Source organism: Canis aureus, chromosome 11 (assembly GCF_053574225.1).
Source record: "Canis aureus isolate CA01 chromosome 11, VMU_Caureus_v.1.0, whole genome shotgun sequence".
NCBI lineage: Eukaryota > Metazoa > Chordata > Mammalia > Carnivora > Canidae > Canis > Canis aureus.
The window spans coordinates 23794864-23805436 of NC_135621.1; positions in this window are offsets into that span (position 1 = coordinate 23794864).

Consider the following 10573-nt stretch of genomic DNA (forward strand, 5'->3'; position numbering starts at 1 on the left):
CCTGTTCCTCCTTTCGGGGTCCTTTCCGCCCAGGCGGCCCCTCCCCAACGGCCCCCCTGCAGCTGCCCGATGGAAGGTCAGTAGTGACCCCATGTGGCAGATCCAGGTGGGGGCACGCTGAGCCTGCCCGGCTACCGAGGGGATCGCCAGCACCACCGTGGTCTCGGGCGGCCACCTGGCCTCAACTACCGCAGCCGTGGCCTTAACACGTGCTCCTCCCCACCCCAGCGGCCAGCATGACAGTGCCTCTGCTAAAACCCGGCCGGCACCGCTCACCTGGCTCAGCAGCAAGTGTCCAAGGCCACAGTCACTGTGTTCTCAGCCCCTTTGGCTTCCCTTCCCGCCTCTCTCCACTTCCCTAGCTCTCTTCCAGCCACACGGCCTCCCTGTTCTACCTGGAACCCACTCGGCATGCTCCTGCCACAGGGCCTTTGCACGTGCTGTGTCCTCACCAGGCACGCCCCGCCGTCTCTCAGACTTCCCCGCTTGCTTGGGAACTTTACCAGAAGCCCCTGTCGATGCCGCTGTCCCCAGCCACCCTCATTAGACCTGACACTTCCTCTCCTTCCCTGTTGGAGGCCTCAGACCTCAGCAACTTTTTGTGATTCACCGTTTGGTTTCGTCTGCTCCACAGAGGCAGGAACTTGGGCAGTTTCGCTCCTGATTCTCAGCATCTAGCAGAGCGCCTGGCACCGACCAGCAGGTGCCCAGTAAATACTCCTGGAATAAACGAGGCAGCCTTTTGGGACAGAGCTGCCAGCCTTGGGGCCGCCTGCCTCGTGGTTCGGGGCCCTGCTCCCTCGGCTCCCCAGCTCCCCGGCTCCCAGCCCAGCTGCCAGGTCCACTTGGCCAGGGAGGGTCAGGGGGCGGGGATGGGATCGTTGAGGCCAGGGAAGAGGCAGGGCTGCCAGGGCCCCCGTGGCTGCAGAGGGGGTGCATCCAGCTGCACCATGTCCTTGCCCTCCCATCCTGCCGGGATTCTAGGCCAGCCCGCCTTGCTCCCATCAAGAAAGGCCGGCGCCAGGAGAGGGGGGTCCAGCACCCCAACACAGGGCAGGAATTCCCTCCAAACCTGGACGCACCCCCACACCGCCCCTGCTCCCAAACGTGATGAGAATTCCCTCCCTCCTGGGGAAGCCCCTCGTGGGACAGCTCAGTCATCAGAAAGGCCCCCAACGCACACGAACACCTGTTGTCCCTCCTGTAGCAGCAGCACCACCGCCACCACCACCAGCACAGAGGGGACCCCGTACCCACGTGCCACCACAGCCTCGTGCCACTGTGGTCCCCAGCACCCGCCATCAGCATGGCCATCCCCTGGGTGCTCTTGGCTCACAAGGCTACGGTGACAATGAGTCACCGCTTCCCAGAGGGCTCCCCCTGGGGCACCGAGTTTCTAGAAGCTGTGACGACAAAGCACCACAGGCCACACGGTGTAAACAACAGAAACGCCTTCTGTGCCAGCGGAAGGTGCCAGCTGGGCTGTGTCCCTGGGGCTGGGGGCCAGAGCCTGTCGCAGGCCTCCTCCCAGCCTCCGGGGGCGTCAGGCGAGGCCTGGCTGGCAGGTGGCCCTCTCCCTGTGTCCTCTCGTCTTCTGTCCCTGCGGATTGCCAGCAGCCTGTGGGGTCCTCTGCCTCCCCGTCCTGTAGCTGCCCCCGTGTGTATGTCTCCCCCCTCCTTCCCGAGGGCAAGGACACCGCACTGGCCTGATGATTTCATTTAAAGTCGGGCACCCTGTTTCCAGATAAGGTCCCGTGCGCAGGGCCTGGGGGTAGGACCCCAACCTCTTTTCTGGAGAACACGATTTGCCCCTAAGAGATCTGTCCTTGGGTTGTCTGGAAGCTGCTTCCCTCTGGCTTCTGTTCCCCGCCCCTGCCTGGGCCCTCAGCACCGCCCCCCCTGCCCCCACACAGCCCACAGTGTGGACCCCACGGTGCCATCCCGCCAAATAGCTGGCTCCACGCCTGCCTCGCCCTGCCCACCTCCTTCCCCGGACCCACTCCGGCCTGTCACAGCCCCTCCCAGGGGACTGAGCACAGGGACCCGCAGGGGCACTCCAAGGTCATGCAGCCAGCAGGTGACGTCAGCCTGGGCTCTGTGGGCTCTGTGCCCATGCTCCCAGCACCTCTGCTACTCTGCCCGCTGGACCCCTGGTCACCTCTCAGGGCACAGGCAGACAGTTGGAGGCCACCCTTCCAGCCTGTGTGCACACACATTCCTGCCCTAGCCACCTGGCCAGGCTGGGGCTGCAGGTGACCATGCACGGGGCCAAGGGGACAGATAGAGGCAAGTGGTGCCCCAGGCCCTGGTACAAGGGGGCAGACAGAGGAACACAAGCCAACCACTGACCACACCGGCCAGCCCTGGAATCCAGCCCCTCCCCACCCGTGGAACTCAGCCCTTCCTCACCTCCCCACATGTTGGCATGTGGCTGGGCCTCCCACAGGGGTACCCATGCGCATCCTGGGGAGAAGTCTGAGACTGAAGAGTGCGAGACCACCCACAGAGCAAACCTCAGGCAGCTGTGGCTCACGTGGCCCTCACCCCCTGCCTGCTGGGTGGGATGGGGTCCCTTTCCCCAGTACAGGACCCCTGGAGGATCCCACACCAGGCCACAGAGGGTGCTGACTGCGGCTGTTGCTTCCACTGGCCACTTCCCCGCAGCGAGCCCCAACACCCACCCCCAACACCCAGCCAGGGAGCCCGATGTGGGACTTGATCCGGGGTCTCCAGGATCATGCCCTGGGCTGAAGGCAGATGCTCAACCACCAAGCCACCCAGATGTCCTTATACTGATGTTTATACTAAACTTTTCTTTTTCAAATTATTGTGTGGTTTCTGTTTCCCTGATGGAACCCTGATACACCTTATATTCTGAAACCTTGCTAAATCCATTAGTCACAGCAGCTGTTTTGTAGATCCCATTCGGCTTTCGAAATAAACAATTATGTCATCTGTAGAGACGGTTTTCCTCTGCTTTCCAATCTTTGAGCCTATTATTTTTTCTTGCCTTATTCCAATAGCCAGGACCTCAAATATCATTTGAATGAAAGCAGTGAAACTAAGAAACCCTGTGATTCTGATTTCAAAGAACAAGTGTCAATAGTTCGACCATTAAGTAGATTATTTAGTAGATAAAAGTTGTTCTTAGTTTGCTTTTTTTGTGTGTGTGTGTGCTTACATTCTAAAAAAAATGAATGGTAGAGATGCCTCCACCATTGTGCAGTCAGCTAAGCATCTGGCTCTTAGTCTAGGCTCAGGTTGTGGTCTGAGAGTCATAGGATCGAGTCCTGTGTAGGGCTCTGCACTCAGTGTGGAGTCTGCCTCAGTTTCTCTCTCCCTCTGCACCATTCCTAAAATAGAGAATTCTTTTTATTTTTTTTAAAGATTTATTTATTTATTCATTCAGAGAGAGCAAGAGAGAGGTAGAGACACAGGCAGAGGGAGAAGCAGGCTCCATGCAGGAAGCCCGATGTGGGACTCGATCCCGGGTCTCCAGGATCACACCCCGGGCTGCAGGCAGCGCTAAACTGCTGCGCCACTGGGGCTGCCCGAGAATTCTTTTTAGAACTCATGCAGCAATTTGGCAACGTGGCAGGATACAAAATCAATGCCCAGAAGTCGGTGGCATTTCTAATACACTAACAATGAGCCTGAAGAAAGAGAAATTAAGGAGTCAATCCCATTTATAATTGCACCCAAAAGCATAAGATACCTAGGAATAAACCTAACCAAAGAGGCAAAGAATCTATGCCCTAAAAATTACAGAACACTTCTGAAAGAAATTGAGGAAGACACAAAGAGATGGAAAAATATTCCATGCTCATGGATTAGAAGAATTAATACTGTGAAAATGTCAATGTTACCCAGGGCAATTTACATGTTTAATGCAATCCCTATCAAAATACCATGGACTTTCTTCAGAGAGTTGGAACAAATTATTTTAAGATTTGTGTGGAATCAGAAAAGACCCCGAATAGCCAGGGGAATATTAAAAAAGAAAACCATATCTGGGGGCATCACAATGCCAGATTTCAGGTTGTACTACAAAGCTGTGGTCATCAAGACAGTGTGGCACTGGCACAAAAACAGACACATAGATCAATGGAACAGAATAGAGAACCCAGAAGTGGACCCTCAACTTTATGGTCAACTAGTATTTGACAAAGCAGGAAAGACTATCCACTGGAAAAAAGACAGTCTCTTCAATAAATGGTGCTGGGGAAATTGGACATCCACATGCAGAAGAATGAAACTAGACCACTCTCTTGCACCATACACAAAGATAAACTCAAAATGGATGAAAGATCTAAATATGAGAAGATTTCATCAAAATCCTAGAGGAGAACACAGGCCCTTTCTGAACTTGGCCACAGTAACTTCCTGCAAGATACATCCACGAAGGCAAGAGAAACAAAAGCAAAAATGAACTATTGGGACTTCATCAAGATAAGAAGCTTTTGCACAGCAAAAGAAACAGTCAACAAAACTCAAAGACAACCTACAGAATGGAGGAAGACATTTGCAAATGACCTATCAGATAAAGGGCTAGTTTCCAAGATCTATAAAGAACTTATTTAACTCAACAGCAAAGAAACAAACAATCCAGTCATGAAATGGGCAAAAGACATGAATAGAAATCTCACAGAGGAAGACATAGACATGGCCAACAAGCACACGAGGAAATGCTCCGCATCACTTGCCATCAGGGAAATACAAATCAAAACCACAATGAGATCCCACCTAACAGCAGTGAGAATGGGGAAAATTAACAAGGCAGGAAACCACAAATGTTGGAGAGGATGTGGAGAAAGGGGAACCCTCCTGCACTGTTGGTGGGAATGTGAACTGGTGCAGCCCCTCTGGAAAACTGTGTGGGGGTTCCTCAAAGAGTTAAAAATAGATCTGCCCTACGACCCGGCAATTGCACTGCTGGGGATTTACCCCAAAGATACAGATGCAGTGAAATGCCGGGACACCTGCACCCCGATGTTTCTAGCAGCAATGTCCACAATAGCCAAACTGTGGAAGGAGCCTTGGTGTCCATCGAAAGATGAATGGATAAAGAAGATGTGGTCTATGTATACAATGGAATATTCCTCAGCCATTAGAAATGACAAATACCCACCATTTGCTTCGACATGGATGGAACTGGAGGGTATTATGCTGAGTGAAATAAGTCAATCGGAGAAGGACAAACATTATATGGTCTCATTCATTTGGGGAATATGAAAAATAGTGAAAGGGAATGAAGGGGAAGGGAGAAAAAAATGAGTGGGAAATATCAGAAAGGGAGACAGAACATGAGAGGCTCCTAACTCTGGGAAACGAACTAGGGGTGGTGGAAGGGGAGGAGGGCGGGTGGTGGGGGTGACTGGGTGGCGGGCACTGAGGGGGGCACTTGATGGGATGAGCACTGGGTGTTATTCTATATGTTGGCAAATTGAACACTGATAAATTTATTATTAAATAACAAAAAATACTAAATGATTATTAAATTCTGTCAAGTGCTTATAACATTATTTAAAACCATGTGACCTTTCTCCTTTATTCTGTAAATATATTGAGTTATATTAATCTTCAAATGTTAAGCCAACCTTGAATTCCTGAAGTAAATTCTACTTGCTCATTGTGCAGTATCCTTTCATATTGTTTTACTGGATATGCTAATATTTGCTAAGTATTTTTGTATTTGTTTATGAGGGATATGGATCCACAGATATTTTTCTTTGCAATGTCTTCATCAAATTATGGTATTAAAGAAGTTGGAAAGTACTCTATTTTTTGAAAGAGCGTCTTTAAATTTGTTAGAATTCACCAGTGAAAACATCTGGGCCAGGAGTTTTATTTGTGGGAAGATTTTTTTTGTAATTAAAATTTTTCAATGTATTTAATATACAATGCCATTCGATCTATATTCCATTTTTTGTCAGTTTCAGTTAAGTTAAATTATTCAAGGAATCTGTCATCTCATCTATATTGAATTTTTGGCATGAAACTGCTCATAATATTTTTACTTATATTACTAGCTGCAGACTCCAAGTGATAATTGCCTTTCATCATTAATTTGGGGTTTCATTTATTTTAATATGCCTAGCAAGGGGTTCTTGAATTTTTATTTATCTTTTCAACATGCTAACTTTTTGGCTTTGTTAATTTTCTCTATTTTTTTACTTTCTTGTTTTTTATTTCTGTTATTATTTCATCCTTTCTATTGATTGGGTTATTTTGATATACATGTATATCAGATTGACTCAGTAGGGTAAGGACCCCACCCCTGGACAATCAGCTGTCCCAACTAAAGTTGGGGTCAAATACACACACAGTATACAATATACACAGTGTATATTGTATATTGTGTGTGTGTATGCGTATTGTATACTGTGTGTGTGTATGGTTTTCTTTTTTGTGTGTGTATGGTTTTCTTAAGTTAGAATATTAGTTATTAATTCTAGACTGTTCTTTATTTTCTATTATAAGTATTTAGATTTTCCTCCAAGTACTATTTTGTTTCCCAAATGTTGATATTTTGCATTAGTCTTCAGTTCAGATTATCTTCTTACTTCCATTATGATTTTTTTCTTTGACACGCGAATTGTTTCGAAGTGTGGCTCCTTTTTCTATCTTTTAAACAAAATTTTCACATATTTAGGTTTTTTCTAGATATTATTTTTATTTTATTTTTTTTAATTTTTTTTAGTTCTTATTTATTTATGATAGTCACAGAGAGAGAGAGAGAGAGAGAGAGAGGCAGAGACACAGGCAGAGGGAGAAGCAGGCTCCATGCACCGGGAGCCCGACGTGGGATTCGATCTCGGGTCTCCAGGATCGCGCCCTGGGCCAAAGGCAGGCGCTAAACCGCTGCGCCACCCAGGGATCCCTAGATATTATTTTTATTACTAACTTGATCCCATTGTAGTAGTCCCATGATTTCAATTCTTTGGAATTTACTGGAACTTATTTTATTTTATTTTTTAAGATTTTACTTATTTATTCATGAGAGAGAGAGAGAGATGGTACTCCAGGTACCACGCCCTGGGCCAAAAGCAGGCACCAAACCGCTGAGCCACCCAGGTGTCTCTGGAATTCATTTTATGTTCCAGATTCTGGTCTATATTGGCGATCATATCATGGGCATATGAGAGGAATGTGTATTCTGTTCTTGGGTGTAGTACTGTATAAGTATCATTTAGGTCAAGGTGATAGGTAGCATTATTCAGATTATCTATTACTTTATAACTTTTTGTTGACCTGGCTTTTCAGTTGCTGAGATAGGGTGCCAAAATCTCCAACTATGAATATGGAAATGCCTGTTTATCTCTTAAATCTGTTGTGGGTTTTCTTCCTCCATGTACCTAAAGTTCTATTATTAGATGCATTTCCATTTATGATTGCTCTGTCTTCTAAATAAAATGACCATTTTGTCATTATAGAAAGGTCATCTAGATCTAGTAACACCTTTTTGAAGTCTGTTTTAGGTGGGTAGGGGGTTGGGTGAAATCGGGGATGGGGATTTAAAGCATACATTTATCATGATGGGCACTGGATGATGTACAGATTGTTGAGTCACTATATTGTACACCTGAAACTAAAATGATATCATATGTTAACTATACTGGAGTTGAAATTAAAACTTCCTGAAAAAATGAAAAATAAAAGTAAACCAGGTTGGGGAATCCCTGGGTGGCTCAGCGGTTTAGCACTGAGCCATGCCTTTAGCCCAGGGCATGACCCTAGGGTCCTGGGATCGAGTCCCACATTGGGCTCCCTGCATGGAGCCTGCTTCTCCCTCTGCCTCTGTCTGTGCCTCTCTCTTTCTCTCTTTCTGTGTCTTTCATGAATAAATAAATAAAATCTTTAAAAAAAAAAAGTAAACCAACTTAAGTTCCTGGAAAGAATTAAGTCTATTTTGTATATTATTCATATAGATTCCCTGGAATTTTGATGCTCACTGTGGGTATAGTATACTTCTTTGCTTCTGCTTCTGTTCGTTTTCAACCCATCTCAATAAAGTGCACACAGTTATGTCTTGCTTTCATATCCATTTTGACAATATATGTTTTGCCTCTTACTTGTAAAGTTTAGTACATTAACATTAGAAGATAATCATTGACATGGTTGGATTTAGATTTACCACTTTATTTATTTTTTGTCTGTTTGTTCTGTTTTGTTTTTTTTTTTTCTTTTCACATAAACTTTCTTGCCTTATTTTGGATTTTTGAAATATTTTTTGGAATTCACTTGCAACTTATCTATTTTTAAAGCTCTTTTTGTATCATTCTTTAGTAGTTGTTCTAGGGATCATAATGTTCATTCATATCTTTTTAGTTTATTTGGGATGACTCCTGTCATACTCAACCTAAAAGGTAGAAACCCTGACCCCATGCATCCTCCTCTGTTGAACCTAATACTAAAGCTGTTGTATGAAAAAATAAATAAAAATAAAAATAAAAATAAAAAAATAAAGCTGTTGTATGTATTACATCTACCTATAAAACTAATAAGACAATTTTATAACTTTTGCCTTAAACAGCCCTGTTCATTTCTTTAAAATTAAGAGAAGGGGATCCCTGGGTGGCGCAGCGGTTTGGCGCCTGCCTTTGGCCCAGGGCGCGATCCTGGAGACCCGGGATCGAATCCCACGTCAGGCTCCCGGTGCATGGAGCCTGCTTCTCCCTCTGCCTGTGTCTCTGCCTCTCTCTCTCTCTCTCTGTGTGACTGTCATAAATAAATTTAAAAAAAATATTAAAAAAAAATTAAGAGAGGAAAGTACTCCTTTATACAGCCCAGTTAGTTACCGTTGCCAATGATCTTCATCATTTCCAAAATATTCACGTTTCAAAGTGTTCTCACTTCTTACTGCCTTGAAGAATTTCCCTTGGCATTTTTTCTGTAGTGCAGGTCTGCCAATGAAATAAACTCCTTAGGGGCACCTGGGGGGCTCAGTCAGTCAAGCATCTGCCTTTGGCTCAGGTCATGATCTCAGGGTCCTGGGATCGAGCCCTGCATCAGGCTCCCTGCTCAGTGGGGAGTCTGCTTCTCTCTCTCCCTCTCCCACTCCTCCAGCTTGTGCTCTCTCTCTTGCTCACGCTCTTGCTCTTTCTCAAAATCTTAAAAAAAAAAAAAAGCTCCCTAGTTTTCTTTTATCTAAAAAAAGTTTTGATTTAACCTGCAGTCTTAAATATTTTTGGCTGGTAGAGAATTCTGGTTTTGACCCTTTCCCCCTCCTTTGGCAATTTATTGTTCCTTTATTGTATTGAAACAAGATATTGTTCCACTGTCTTCTGGCCTTCATAGTCTCAGCTTGTAGGTCAGCAAGTCTCAACTGCTGGTTTTCCGTGTCATTTTTCTCTGGATGCTCTCAAGATTTCCTCTTTATCTTTGGTTTTCAGAAGGTCCATTACAGTGTGCCTGTGTGTAGTTTTCTTTGTATTTTATCCAGCTTCGGGTCCACTGAGATGACTAAATCTGACAATTTATGTCCCTCACCAAACTGGAAATATCCTTAGTCATTAAATGTTTTGTATGCCCTATTCTCTCTTCTCCAGAACTCCAATTACATGTATGTAAAATATTCTGATAGTGTCCCACAGATCTTTGAGGCTCTGTTCATTTTTTTTTCAATCTTTTTACTCTATTTCTTACTTTTTTATTTAAGTAATCTCTACACGCAATGTGGGGCTCAAAATCACAATCCCGATTGTGAGTCACATGCTCTAGAGATTGAGCCAGCCAGGTGCTCCCATTTTGCTTTTTATTTTAGAGATTGGGTCATTTCTATTAGGCTACCTTCAAGGTCACTGACTTGCTTCTGTCATCTTCATTCTTCTATTAAACACAACCAGTGTTTTTATTCTGCTTTGGGGGTTTTCTCTCCCCCCTCCCCGTAATTTCAGATATTGTATTTGGTTTTCTAGAATTCCTCCTTTGTTTCCTATGATTTCTATGCTTACTTTTTACTGAGATTTCCTATCTTTGCATTTATGTAAGCCTATTTTCCCTTATATACTTGAAGATGTGTATAATAGCTACTTTAACATCCTTTACATTGATTTCTTTTTTTATTTTTTAAATTTTATTTATTTATTTGACAGAGAGAGAAAGAGAGTGAAAGAGCACTGATGGGGGCCAGGGAAAGGGGCAGAGGGAAAGGGACAAGTAGACTCCTTACTGAGCAGGGAGCCTGACACAGGGCTCAATCCCAGGACCCAGGGATCATGACCTGAGCTGAAGGCAGACGCTTCACCAACTGAGCCACCCCAGCACCCCAACATCCTTTGTCATTTTAAGGTTGGTGTCCGCTGATTGTTTTCGAGTAGGTTGTGTTTTCCTGGTTCTTCATATCATTTTTCATTGTATGCTGGACATTGTTAATATGTTGTAGAGGCTTTGGGTTCTGCTGGAATCAAGCTGCAGACCGTATCTACTGGTAGCTCAAGCCTCAGGTTGAGTCTGCTGCCCATAGCTGATGTGTGCCCCACCATGCAGGCATGGCTCGGGGATCGGGCAAAACTTTGAGCAGAGTTTATGCACAGAATTTAGGCTCTCCCAAGCTGGCTTTCTCCCCTGTGGA